This window comes from Rhipicephalus microplus, chromosome X, assembly GCF_043290135.1.
Source record: "Rhipicephalus microplus isolate Deutch F79 chromosome X, USDA_Rmic, whole genome shotgun sequence".
NCBI lineage: Eukaryota > Metazoa > Arthropoda > Arachnida > Ixodida > Ixodidae > Rhipicephalus > Rhipicephalus microplus.
This window is the reverse complement of record NC_134710.1, coordinates 395751999-395767036: the sequence shown is the minus strand read 5'-3', so window position 1 is coordinate 395767036 and position 15038 is coordinate 395751999.

The following is a 15038-nucleotide window of genomic DNA, read 5'->3' as shown; positions in this document are numbered from 1 at the left end:
GTCGTGAGGTCGGGCGATGGAGATGCCCGGGACCTGCGCAACTGCCTGGAGTCCGGCGCCCTCATGAGTGCTGGTCGCAACTGGAAGACGTGTCGGCGCTAGCGACGGTTCGTCGCGCCGACGGCAACGCTGATGTTGCGGGGCCGGTTCTGAGGCGAAGTCGAGCCAGACAGTGCACCAGTGTCGACCAGCGGCGGGATCGTGATGCAAGGACATTATGGACATGTGATGTTATTTTTTTGTTGGAGCTTGTGTAACGGATCTGTTTGTTTTCGGGATATGGTTTGATTTAAGGTTGGGGGAATGTGGGGGTGATGACACCCCCTGTAAAGTTGTTTGCGCTGTGTGGCGCAAAGGCCTCGCCCAAAAGCCGCATTTCGTATTACAACTACCAGGTGGTAGGTGGCTATAATTACCACTGTCATCATCATCATGGTTGCGACAGTGGTAGCGCCAGTAGTGACCCCTGGTGGAAGGCAAGCCTTGGTGGCGGGCGAGAGTTGAGCGAGCCTCTTCTGCGCGTGGTGGTTGCCGCGAACGGTTGTCTCTCGTGGTTGGTCTGCCGTGGACGGCACCGTGGACCGCCTGCGGAAGGCCCACGTGGTGAGTGAAGCGTTCACGACGCCGCCTTTTGTGTTATCTTGTTTTATGTTGTTTGAGTGTTTGGTAATTTTGTGTAATGATGATTTAGCGTGTTCATTACAATTGATGTACCAATTTTGCGGATGATATGGTCGTTATAAATTAGTTAAATGAATGTATGTTGTTTGATTTGTACCGACCGTGTCAACTATGTCCGTTCACTCCAAGAACGTAGCGTGGTGCTAGCTCACCTCGTCGAGACCCCACACGCTTTGCCGTCAAAAGCTCTGTCATCCTTGTTATTCATGATGTAGCTACAAGGATTAGAGGCCAAATTAGAGGGAAGTGGAATTGGCTTGAACCTCTCTTTCGTAAAACAAGGAAAATTCGGTGAACTGGCACTACCGGAATTAATGTACGGAGATGATATAGTGCTAATGGCCTACTACAAGGAAGATTTGCAGTGATTGAGGGACATCTGCGGTAATGAGGCAGATAGGTTAGATTTGAATTTCAGTAGGGAAAAATCAGCAGTCATTATATTTAATGATAATGAAGGCAGTGAGCTTAGAATACAGGAGGTCATACTAGAGATAACGAATAAATACAAATATCTGGGCGTATGAATAAGCAATGGGGCCGAGTACCTAAGGGAACATGAAATATATGTAACGACTAAAGGAAACAGGAATGCAGCGGTGATGTGAAATAGGGCACTGTGGAATTACAGTAGGTATGATTTGGTGAGAGGAATTTGGAAAGGTGTCATGGTTCCTGGTCTGACTTTCGGCAATGCGGTATTGTGCATGAGATCAGAGGTTCAAGCAAGATTAGTAATTGAGCAACTTGGAATAGGTAGGCTTGCTTTAGGCGCTCACAGGAATACACCAAATCGGGGAGTAGAAGGTGATATGGGATGGATATCATTCGAGGGCAGGGAAGCTAGCAGCAATATAAAATTTGAGAAGCGACTGAGAGAAATGGGAGAGGAGCGTTGGGCTAGGAAGGTTTTGAGCTACTTGTACATGAGGAATGTCGATACAAAATGGAGGAAGCAAACCATAAAACTGACGGGTATATACTTAGAGAAGAGCAGGGGGCCAAACCAAAAAGAACTATCCGTCCAGAAGAAGGTGAAGGAAACGGATACCCATATGTAGAGAATTGGTATGATTAAGAAGCCAGCACTAGAGATCTATCGAACTTTTAAGCAGGAAATTGCCAAGGAAAGGAATCTATCATAATACTTGGGGTAGTACTCTACTGTTCGAGGCCAGGATTGGAGTATTGCGAACCAAGACTCATCGGACCAACTACGAAGGGGTAGGCACGGTATGCAGTGCATGTGGAGAGGAGGAAGAAACTGCTAAACACTTGTTTATGTTCTGTAAAAGGCTTCACCCTATAGTTCAGGATGATGGCGCAGAGGTTTAAACTTTTCACTGCAAAGTGCCAGTGCTCAACGTCACTGCTTAGCGTAAAAAAAAGAGAAATCTAGTTTTTGGTTCACTAAGTGCTCAGCTGCCGCCCGCCCGCCCGAAAACACTAAAATTACGTCAAAAGGTTGCATGCACATCTCGAAGGCTATGTTTTTCAACCTCGTATGCCCATCGCATGCCATTGTGTGCTAAAAGACAAGGAAGAGAATGCGAACATTACAACTAGATCCCTGAGTCACTTTGCATTCTCATTTTGGTGTCCTGGGCAACATTTTTTTTTGAAAAACACGATGGCCGTGCGTTAAGACCTGCAGATTGCACAACAAGCATACCGGGGCCCTTGTAAGTGCCACACAACGAATCAAATCAGCGCAATGGAATAACACCGTCTTTTCGTCACATGCGCACGTAAAGGGATTGAAACTTGTTAAAACATGACCGAAATTGATCAATATTTGCAAGGAAAAATACACTTTCTAGGCTTAGGCTTGGCGCAGCATTTCATACAGCAAAGTGCAGCTGTGCGGGAGTTCGACATACGGGTGCACCGGTCCCATACTTTTGCATTAGAAATTCAACGGGATTTCTCAACCGTTCGATATAGCCAATAAATCTATATATCTGAGTTTGATATATCTGGGATCGACTGTAGCCTAATGAATCACACTTCTAGAATTCAGGTCGCACTATTTTGTCACGTCGCAGGAAGCATCTTGCAGTCTTATGGAGAATTTAAATTTTCATCTGTGCAATGTCATAACGTACCTGTGAGGCTGCTCCAGCTTGTCGTGAACCTTGTCAGGCTTGGTAGGCCACCTGAATTATGGGGAAAAAAAGAGTAATTAGGCCAAATGCCTCACAGCAAGGGGACATACACAAAGATAAAATGTGATGACGTTCATTGACCCTCCTACTATAGTACTACAAGCAAACTTCTATACATATTACAGTGAATGCAATACGTACCTAATAGAGCGGACGCAGATATACGTGGAATCATGTGAGATTAACAATTCCTAAGCTAGTTAGCGTGGTAAACTATCATGGACACAGTAGCTGGGGGCTTAGGATTGATTTTGAGCAATTGAGAAATTGTCATTCAAACCTGAGCACACCGTGCACTCTTTGGCATTCTGCCTTGCATTTTTATGAAGTTGAGGGAGCCGGGAATCGAACCAACAACATTAAGCTCAGGGGCTGAGTGCAACTGTACTGTAATTGAGCGATCGCAGCATGTGCTTCTCAAGGTTTTCACAGCGAATGCACTTTTGTGCACAATAAATTATGATTTTTTATGGTAAATACAACGTATCTGCCCATTAGGGCACTGTAGTCGGACAGAACTTGATAAAACCAGAAAGGCCGTGCAAACAAGGCCAAATCACGGCAGAAGACATCACCTCCATGACTTAAGAAGTGGGCCTGCTCGTGCAGTCCGCAATGCTTTCCCAAAAGATGAGGTTACCGGGTGTCTGGTTCTGTCAGTTCAGAGTGCATTTCCATTGGGGCAGGCTTGCCTGCATTTGCCGTTAAGGCAGAGATGCCGCAGACTTTTAAAGTTGAATTGGACAGTAAATACGTGCGTCAAGATTGTTAGGGTCATAGAACTAATCAATTATTGCAGTTTATGTGTCTCCATTAAGTACATGGTGCTGACAATGATGGCCCTGAAAGCAGACAACAGTCGAACCAAAGTAGCACTCGTAATTCTAGCTCCCCATTCAACCTTTTTGCAGTGAGCTTCTGCTTTGACTGGCCAAGACAATGGCTTTTTTTTTCTTAGTGGATCTGGCAATCAGTGTTTTCACACAAGCCCGGTGCAGTGGTGGCTGGTCAATAACAAATAAAAGAAAGAATACAGCTAGCAACACAGCTGGTGTGGACACTCCAAAGCAGCCATGTTTTCAAGATGTGCCATGCAACAAGAGGCCGACTTGGGTGATGCACTGCCGTCAATAGCCACATATCAGTAGTCTGCATAGCATACAAGGAAATGTGTCATACATGACAGAGTGCCATAAGCTGGAATATAGTGAAACATTTAAAATGTTAGTTAGATAGGGTTTTATGGAACAGAAGAAAGCAGTGCTATGCTGCACGAAAACTACACCTGAAAACATTCAGCTATGCAAAAGGAACTGCACCAGGTGTAACAAAACGTTTGCAATGGCTCCCATAGGCTATAAAGTTCAGAAAGGTGTGACAACTCTTCTGTTTGAACTGAGTCTCCGACTTGGGGCCCTGCAGCACTTTTTGAAGTAGCGTTGGAAAGAATTCACTAAAGGAGCTTATTACCTAATAAATTCACCGCCACAAAGATTTTTAGAATCCATCCAGTACGAGCGGAGTAGCCACGATTTGTCGCATGCTACCATTGCATTCTTTCAGATTTCGTTCTGACGAAAGCGCGCGAAGCAAAGCGCGGAAGAATGGCTAAAGGAAAGAAAGCACATCCCGAGCGCTGCGTGACCTCGAGAACTTTTTCTTTTCTCTCTCTCTTCCTTTTTTTTCTTCGAATATGAAACTTTTCAGTGCGATTGCGTGCGCACGTGGAGAAGTCGCAGTTTCTCGTGGTGGCCCAAGTAACAAACAAATGCAACATACTCATATCAACCAATGGCGGATACAACAGCTGTGACGAGCGATTTCTGAGCCTCTATCGTCATTTGTCAAAAAGCAATTTTTAGCAGACTTTGAGAATTTATCAGGAATTCAAGGCTGCGTTCTGTGCTATAATATTTGGCTCAGGGTTTCTCAGGAGACTTTACTACCGATCGGCAGAGTTTTTTGATGATGCTCAAAAATGATGCAGGAACCCTGGGGGGATGTGGTGATGAGCACTAGTTCTTTTACTTATAAAGTGATTAAATTTGGCATGCAGATGCCATTTGTTGTGCGGATATCATAACTGAAATCAGTTTAATGCAGTTCTTGAGTTGCAACACTTTAAAGACTCTCGTTGTCAGCCCAAAATAATTAATTAGCCATAATTCTGTCAAATTTTTTTTATAAATGGCCCTTATAAAGATATTTAGAAGGGCCATTCTGTGCTGTAATGCTATTGGCTTATTTTTTAGGGGCGAAGCTCCTTAGGGCGTGGGCTGTGCGTCCCTTGTAGCCTGTATGTAGCCACCTCTAGTTTAGTTCTTGCAGTGTTCACTAGATGGCGGTACCGTCCCCTGTATGTAGCCGTCCCCTGTATATGTAGCATGGATAAGCAATGGGACCGAGTATCTGAGGGAACACGAAATATACGTGACGACTAAAGGTAACAGGAATGCAGCAGTCATGAAAAATAGGGCACTGTGGAATTACAATAGGTATGATGTTGTGAGAGGAATATGGAAAGGGGTCATGGTTCCTGGGCTGACGTTCGGCAATGCGGTCTTGTGCATGAGATCAGAAGTTCAAGCAAGATTAGAAATTAAGCAACGTGGAATAGGTAGGCTTGCTTTAGGAGCTCACGGATTTACACCAAATCAGGGAGTACAAGGTGATATGGGATGGACATCATTTGAGGGCAGGGAAGCTAGCAGCAAGATAAAATTTGAGAAGCGATTGCGAGAAATGGGGGAAGAGCGTTGGGCTAGGAAGGTTTTCAGCTACTTGTACATGAAGAATGTCGATACAAAATGGAGGAAGCGAACCAGGAAGTTGACTGGTAAATACTTAGAAAACAGCAGGTGGCCAAACCAAAAAGAACTATCGGTTAAGAAGAAAGTGAAGGAAACGGAGACTGACATGTGGAGAATGGGCATGATAAAGAAGTCCGCACTAGAGATCTATCGAACGTTTAAGCAGGAAATCGCCAAGGAAAGGATCTATGATAATACTCGGGGTAGTTCTCTACTGTTTGAGGCCAGAACGGGAGTACTGCGAACCAAGACATATCGGGCCAAATACGAAGGGGTAGACACAGTATGCAGTGCGTGTGGAGAGGAAGAAGAAACTGCCGAACACTTGATAATGTTCTGTAAAGGGCTTCACCCTATAGTTCAGGATGATGGCGCAGAGTTTTTCAAAGCACTGGGGTTTAGGGACCGGGAGGGCAAAATAAACTTTAAGCGGGTAGACTTAACTAGAAGGAGGTTATCTGATTGGTGGCTAAAGTCAAGGCACGAGTGAAAATTAAACTCTTCACTGCAAAATACGAATCCTCAAACTCTTTTTTTAAGGGAAAAAAATATATAGTTTTTGGTTCATTAGGTATTACGGCTTGGTGGCGCTAGCCACCGCCCGATCTAAAGGGTACAGCCATATCCATCCATCCATCCATCCATGTAGCCACCTCTAGTTTAGTTCTTGCAGTGTTCACTAGATGGCGGTACCGTCTCCTGTATGTAGCCACCTCTCGTTTAGTTCTTGTAGTGTTTACTAGATGGTGGTACTTCTAGCTGATGATGAAAAGATGCAAGATGTTATAAACTAGAAAGTGGTACTTGTAGTTGATGAAAGACGCGAGATCTTATAAAATAGGAATGATGTCACATATGGCGCGTGTCATTGGTTGAAGGCAATCGTTCGATTTAGTGCGGCGACGTACGCTAGGGGGAGCGTTGTAATAAAATCCGTTCGCTGTTGGCGCGCGCTCGGAGTCGCCGGATGGATAAGGCTGCACAGCGGAGAGAGCGCAAGGCGGCAGCAGCGCGCGCTCGCAGACAGAATCCCGATGTGCGAGCGCGCGAGGCAAGGGACATCGCAAGCCATCCATCCTCTAAGAACAAATAAAAGTTGATTTGTGTATATACACACACAGCGTTTCTCACGTCTTTACATGATGATCGACTGGGCGAATTACAAGGAAGATTCACAGTTTACCGATGAATCCCTCCGGAGCTTCACCCATTCATCATCATTCAACCCGTGAATATGCCGTAATTTTTTTAATTTTCAAGTAAGCACACAAAAAATGTTTGAAATGTTCTGGGCATATTGTTTAACGAACAATCTTCACAAAAAGCCAATAGGAGAATTTCTAGTCCACAAGTGCGCTTCTCTGCTATGCAGTTTGTACTTCTAATGGCACCTAACCTCTTACTAAAAGCAATGTATTCGAGCACAATTTTCTTGCGCAATGGTGTGGAAAATATCGCCTCGGCTGTCTCGATATAGACACGGATATTAGACAAGCCACATCACGTGCAACTAAGACCTCATTTCGACTTGAAGCACTACTGGTACTGCCATTAGTAGGGTGAATATGCAACGCAAAGAAGTGCACTTACAGATTAGCAAAATCTCAGATTATAAATATTTGTATGATGTGCCCACAAATATAAACAGCTTCACGGCACTCACCAAGGTCTCAACATCTAAGTGCAAAAAACGAAGTGGCTACATCTTCATTCGTTGCAAAATGGCACAGGAATGACTGACAGCCACTGCTCAAAAATGAAAGCTGAGAAAATTGAGTTTAAAAAAATAAGAGCTAGAAGCTAAGCAAATGGAACTCGGAAGGGTGCTGGCTTTATTTTTTACCGAAGAAATGCAGTTTTTTGACTGTCTCGAGCTTCGACCGGTCCTCCTTATGATGATGCCAATATGGTGCCATTGTGCCAAGGGAACACTACCGATAGGTATTTTCTAATCATCTCCCCCCTCCCCAATTCCCTCATAGCTTTTAATGAGAGCCCACCAGTAAAAAAGCCATTCTCATAACTTCTACTACTTATTTCCGCCTAATATTTTGCCATTACATAACAAATGGTCTCATGGTTGCAGAAAAAGTCAAAAATAAATTGTACATTTTGACCAAAACTGCCATTTTTATTGGCACGTCTCATTCACTCCCTTAAGAGGTTTTAAGATGAGCGAACATGTACAAAGATGTCACTCCGACTGCGATTGGGCACCCACCTGAAAGGCTTTCGAGATGGTGAGAGCAGCCACTTGGGCAGCTCTTCGCTTAGCACAGAGGAATGCATGGCACTCCATCACCTGATTGCTGTGCGTCCCGATGAAGGCCACCACTCGGTCAAAGCTGGCATCGACTGAGCAGAATGAGATCCTGCAAGGAGCCCCAGAACTCATTGGATAGGAAGCAAGCACTTCACAGATTTCACAAAGAGAGCCTTGCAGAAAAGATTTACAGCTTTTCTGGGTCATTCTGGCTTTGTGGCATTCACAATAATTGAGCCTGCATTTCCTCCCGCTATCCACAATGCACCTAGCTGCACCATCAAGTCGTGGTTGCTAAATGTCACTACAATGAAATATTGCTTCTAATAATCGTGGAATTATTTTTTTCTGACTGTTTTTCCTAATAATTGGCATTTTTCCAGCCGCCACATTGAGTGTAAACAAGAACCACTTAACAGCAGTGCCTTGTATAGAGGGCACAACCAAAGGAGTCCAAGAGACAATTAGGCCAAGATTAATGCACAGAGCACTTCTTGCCGAAAGTCATAATGTAGCACGCGATCTGTGCTTATCAGAGTTTGTGTGGTACCCACGAAAGCTTTTCGCAACCGCACAATTAATTTTGTTTTGTTGCCATGAGTATGCTGTACCTGCAGCCACTAACACTAAGACAATGCCTAAAAAGTTTGAGTTTAGGAGGACTATGGTATTCAAAGCAAAAGAAACACTACGTTCATAACAATCAACGAGCAATCGGTGCAACACCGCAAATAATCTGTGCCTGGCAACGTGCAATTCCCGAAAAGCATTAGGCAACATTTGCTGATTAGCACTGGTGGCACATGACTTGTTTCAATCATTCAATTAGAATGATTATGTTTGCTAGAACTGCTCACAGCTTCTGCATAAACTCACCTTTCAGCTGCACAGCCAACGTCATTAAAAAAAAGGATGCTGTTGTTTTGAGCATACCCATTACGAAGACCTGCCTTCAGAGTAGTGCACCCAAATTCACTTTGTTGATCTTTAAACAAACTATTACAGACAAAATGTATTTTCATACCTATGCAAAAACGTTGGCAACAAAGCACCTGCATACACAACTCAGCACCACACCTTTACCTGTACGCTTTTACCAGCTTAATGAAGTATTTGTGGCGCATTTGATACAAGCAAGAAAAAAAAGAAGGAGACAGGATTGGGCACCAGACTTTCAACTCGATTATTTTTCTGACATCGCCCAAATATATATGCTTCCAGATTGAGCACAAAGTGAGGGCATGCAGCACAAGCGACTATGACATTGAACACCCAAAAACACAAACAGAAGAAAGCTATCACACAGTGCTATCTAGAAACAGGTATTCCTTCTTGTACAAAGCGATCGACGGGACACTGGCGCATTCGTTCCCCTTCCTTTGTATGTGATATGCCTCAAGTACTTCACGGGCTAACGTTTCCCTGCTTCGTCCTAACACACGAGTTAATATAAATTAAGATTGGCATGGGTTCACACCTGCCATTACATTGTGCTTCGTGCGGCTGCACACCACTGTTCCAAGAAACTCATGTGTTAGGACGAAGCAGGGAAACAAACAGAACAAAAAACACTCACACATGCGCAAGAATTACATCAAGAGAGATACTATCCTCATTTCGGCGCCCATGTATCTTGACAGCTGTTACCGTAGGTTCCTTGCCATGAAGGATTGACACTGCCGCTACTGTTAGGAATACCGAAAAAGCGCTAACACAGGTAACAGCGCCGGCACAGTGCACTGCGTAGTCTTCACTGATTTCTTTTTCTTGCGAGTTCTCATTCGACTTTACTTCCTTGTAGCGCGCTAAATGTTTAAACTATGTACAACCAACCGGCCCACTGGCCCCTATTCTGGGTCTTCCCAAGGGCTATCCATCAAAATCACACCCTTTTGCCACACACAGCATGACAATCTTGTATTGTTGGACAAATGAATTAAGAAGGAAATAAAAGGCAAAGGACGTTTGCTGAAGGAGTATCAAGCATTACAAGATATGCAGGCAATGTCCTCACCAATAACACACCACCGAAACACTCACTGCACATAGAGTGTAATTTGTAAACAGTGACAACAGTTCTGGGAAGTAGCTGCTCACGTGACTTGTCATTAATAATAGTGCTCCAAACACATGCTCTGTGCGTAGCAAGCTGTAGAAACATCAGCTTGGAAAACTCCTTCATGCAGAAGGTAAGTGAATACCAACAAAGTTTTTGAAGTTGTTAACATCATGCAACCTTGTTCTCACACATACCAATAGTCATTATTAGTGCACTCATATACTGCGCATTACAGTACGGCATCACCTGCTGGGACTTTTATTGGCTGAACACTCCATAAAATAAAGTAGGTTAGAACAGGAGAGCGCTCTTCCCCACAAACCGTGTCTGCGTATGTTCCTGGAGCCCATGTCAAGTAGGCTGCCCTCTCAGCCATCCCAATCCAAAACAGGTGCTCATAGCTTCAAACACTAAGGGTAAGTGCACTGCACCAACCTTTAGATGGAGACATCCAGTTGCAGCTCCCCTGTGGCTAGGTCACGAGTGGAGATGCCTTTGGGCGACACTGTAATGGCCACCTTGGGCAGTTTCTTGCCACTTGCCTTGGCCTGCACATTCACAAAACACAGAGTGTCTTATTCATTTATGCATACATTTTCACCATTCATGATTGCTCAGATCCACATCGGTAGAGATCCTAAAAGGGAAGATAATTGTAAATATATGCAGTCATAAAACTCATAAAAGTTCACAAGAATCATGATAATGTTCCCTGTAGTACCCTCACATGCCAAGTCCCCGATAACCTCACCTCGGGATGCTTGTAAATATGACAGGGTCCATTATATATATACAAATAACAATCTATATTTGGGGTATCACATCCCAGAAACATGATGTGAACATTAGGGATACCATAGTGGAGGGCTCTGGAAATTTCTACCATTTGGTGTTTTTCAATGCAGACTTACTCAATCATACCAGTTGCGAAACTGCGTTTCAAAACCCGGACACGCAGTTGGCCCATTTTTTCGGAAATTATATGACTGTCGCACCACCTGGGAGTGGCAACACAAAAAAACAAATAATGGGTTTAATAGTGGGCGTGCAGATTAACAGGTGGCGTGGCAATCTGTTTAGTTCTAGAGTTACTGTATATGCTTCCTGCAAGAGCAGAGTTGCGCATAGCTCCACCATTATGTTCAATGACTGTCCAGTGAAGCCACTTGTAGCGCGCAAACAAGAAAAATAGGGTGCAACGTTCCGGTGCGGGCAGCGTGCTGCAGACTTATTCGCGCGTGCTGAGCAACGTTGCACTGTTGCAGTGAGTTGGTAAATTGCTATAGTTAGCGAAAATGCTTGAGGCCTGTGTGCTTAGATTCAGCTACATATTTAAAAACCCCAGGTGGCTGAAATATTTTTAGCCCTTCACTGTGGCGTCTCTCATAAATTAATAAGGTGTCTTTTATTTTTAATGATTTATTTGGCCATTTCTTCAAATGACCATAAAGGGGCAAACGAAGAGAGTGCCTGCTGACTTAGCCCACTCTTCGTGAGGCACCTCGGGAAGGTACAGCAAAACAGCACATATATATATTCAGCAACATACATACAAATGATAAATAAATGAGGAACACTACAACAAGCGGAAAAATATCAGTCAAATTATCAAACAAGTCTGTTTTTAGCTATAAATACAAAAGGGACGTTAAACTCAACAATTATTAAAATGAGGCAAAAATTATTTTAAAAAGTAACTAATTCGTAATAACATCACAGCACCGTTTTCACACTATACGTACAATGCAGAACGTCTGCAATAAAAATTTTGTGATTACGTGGTTCATTTTGACCCTGCTAGATGATGACACCTATCCAGTCTGTCGAGGGCTCACACGTTCGAGGCTTCAATCTTCCGGCCATTCTAGCTTTGGTAATCCGGCTGAAACAATGTAATCGCTATTGGCGCTCGCCCTTCAGCTTATTTTGACACGATGTCTGGAGTCTCCGCAATGTGGCTATTGCAACTTTCTACAAACGCAGGTAGTTTACAGAATAGAGCCGCAACATAAAGCCTATCCGGCGGGTAGCTTACGTTACGTAAAGGTTTACGTTCTGGAAAGACCCGCGCATGTGCAGATTCTATGGTAACATGGTAACGCAAATCATATAGTACTTACAAGCTAAACGGCCCTAATGACGGTCACGATGAGATTGAACTCGGTGCGGGCAGAGAACGCGCGAGTGTCACGCTATCGTGCACGTAAAGTTGGCTTCGCCACGTGAAACTGAACATTTTACATCAATTTGCACCACGTTACAGCGCTCGCTGTACAGCGGCGCGAGCGGCAGAAGGAAAAGCTATGCTCAACTCTGTTACCTAAAGGTAGCATATAGAGTATCTCTGCTCCCTCCCGATAGCAGGGCCAATGGCGTGTCTGAATTTTGATACACAGAGCCTATGGGAAGTTTCGCAACTCGTATGGTCGAATAACTCTGTTGTCACGTGCACTGACATCGCATAAAAGATGTACCTCCGTGGATGTGCGATCACTATGGCCGGGATCGAACCGTCGACATTCGGGTCAGCAGCCAAGCCCTGTCAATGCTAAAGCACTATGGCGGACTGACTGATGCAATTGCTAAATAATGCTGACAGACAATACTCACATAGTGTACAAGAAAAACTTGTCAAACAAGAAGCATTACGACTACAAGTGACCAAAGAAATCCTTCCTGCAGATATTTGCCAAGTATGGATAGCAGGTAAGCTGTACACAGTAGTTATACCAACTAAACTATCGTTCTCAAAAGAGAAGCCACTTCACTAAAATGAAGGTGACAAGCTGCGTCTAACATTTGTTTTACATACCAAAAGTATCCAGCTCCAGTAGTAAAGTGTCACTACTGCATCGCAACTACAAAAATTTTCTTTAAAGGGGTGCTGAAACACTTTTCTAAGTAATTCTGGAGCTTTCTAAGAGAACTTATTGCCTTGCATATCTACTGCCGCAACAAACTTTGGAATACGTCAAGCATGAATGAGTAGGTTACAGGGATTGGTCACACGCTTCAGTAACAGTAGGCCGTTACCTGGGGTCAGTTTGTGACCACTGGTCGATGTGAACCTAGAAATTTGACAGTGTACAATTATTTATCTAGCACGCTGCTCTGCAAGGAAGGTGAAGAGTGGAGGTAAGAAAGGCCATAGGGTAGAGGACAGAAAAAAATAAAGAATATATATAGTATGTAAAATAAAAGTAATGGTTGGTGTCTTCATTTAATTTTTCAATCTTGCTTTGCGGCGTCTCTCGTGTTCATGGAAAACAAGCACCATCCCTCACACTGCACCTCAACTACGCTCACCACAGCTTGACGAAAGTTTCACACTAAAGCAGAGTTACAGGACATACATTGAGCATAAATTGAGTTTTCACTCTGACATAAATCGTTATCAAATGTGAAGCGTTTCTTCAAGTGCTGCGTGTACTTTTTGGCGTCTATCTACGTATTTATCTATCTAGCCTCCTACGCCTGGGTGCTCGGGTGATCAGCCCGTTAACTTGAAGTAAACCAAGATTGGTATGGTAAAGCAAGATAGTTCGATGAATACAATTCGCTGGTAATGACAAGAATAATGTCACCATCTCATCATGGTACTCCGTCAAACACTTTCTGCCAGACAATGGCACATACCCTCGGGCGGGTATGTGCCACTGCTATGCAAGTATGTGCGAGTGGTGATGGACACGTACTTCATAGCTACCCAGGAACGGCGAGGACACACATCGGTAATTTTAATGCGTGAGCATTAAGAGAGAGCTGACATCAGCAGCGGGGACCCAGCGAATGTAAAGAAAAAATGTAAGGGTCCCAGCTGAAATTGAGCCCCAGTATTCTGTGTGGCCTCCAAGTATTCTAACACAGTGCCACGCCAGGTCTCGCAACTGCTTTTCATATAGGTCGTAATGTTTATGAAACATCAGCAGGGGATGCAGTGATAACAATCCAATTTTATAGACATTATATATGTCCTCCTACAAGACAGCCGTCACATCAGGTTAAAATCAACTGCAGTTAAGCACAACGCACTGAAGGTAGTTGACTCCAAAGAATGGCGCACACAGATATTTTGGTAATTTTAATTCAAGCTTGTTGAGAAAAATCAGTGCATCTCCATGATGTGAATGACCATGAGTGGGCAAAACTATAGGTCCTAAGGTCCATAATATCTAAGTTAAAGTCGTCGATCAGAATAATGGATCGACACATAAATAAACGCACGTGCACATGCATAGTTGGACAGACAGACGAGCGGCATGGATGATCATGTCTTGTGCTCTCATATAGTTGATTACACATCAAGTTGGTTGTTTACACGTGTTTTCGTTTTTTGTTCTGCAGGTCTTCAGTTTCGGTCTTGTGGTGCATGATGGACGCCAACTATGACGACCCTAAGGAGCTTCATGCCTAAAAGCTGGCATCGGCAGCGTTAACCCAACGAACGCTTACAATAAATGGTATAGTCCCAGCAGGGATCAAACCCCATCATTCAGCGTGGTAATCAATTATTTTACCATGAAGCCAGGCCAGGTCTCAGAACTACTTTTGAAGTAGACCTCAATGTTCACGAAACGTCAATTGTGGCTGCAGTGCTGGCTATGCGATATCATAAACAGTACATATGTACTCCTATTATACAGCCGTCACGGTTAATGACAATTGTAGAAAAGCGCCATGCACTGAAGTTCATTTATCTAGCAGTGTCTAGGGCCACCATCCTCGGTGGCACAAGCACTACATATCGGCTTACTGCTTCTGGTGTTGTTAATACCCGTGTTGCTGTTGGCATTGTTATGCAGCGGTAAACATTATACTATTTAGCATACGTCTGTGCGTACCACCTTTGTCCATATCTTTAGTGTAATTTCTTAACGTTTCTCTCAATAATGTTGTTACGAGAAAGAGACAGACTCGGAGGGGTAGTTGCGGATGTATTTTCAGTCGTTAAGCGAGCAGTGCCAGCCACACAGATTAGTTCGCGCCAGTCTATATACTTTTCTTCTTCGTCTCCATGCACTGGCATGTAGCATGACCCCCGGCGGCGGAGGCAACGTCCC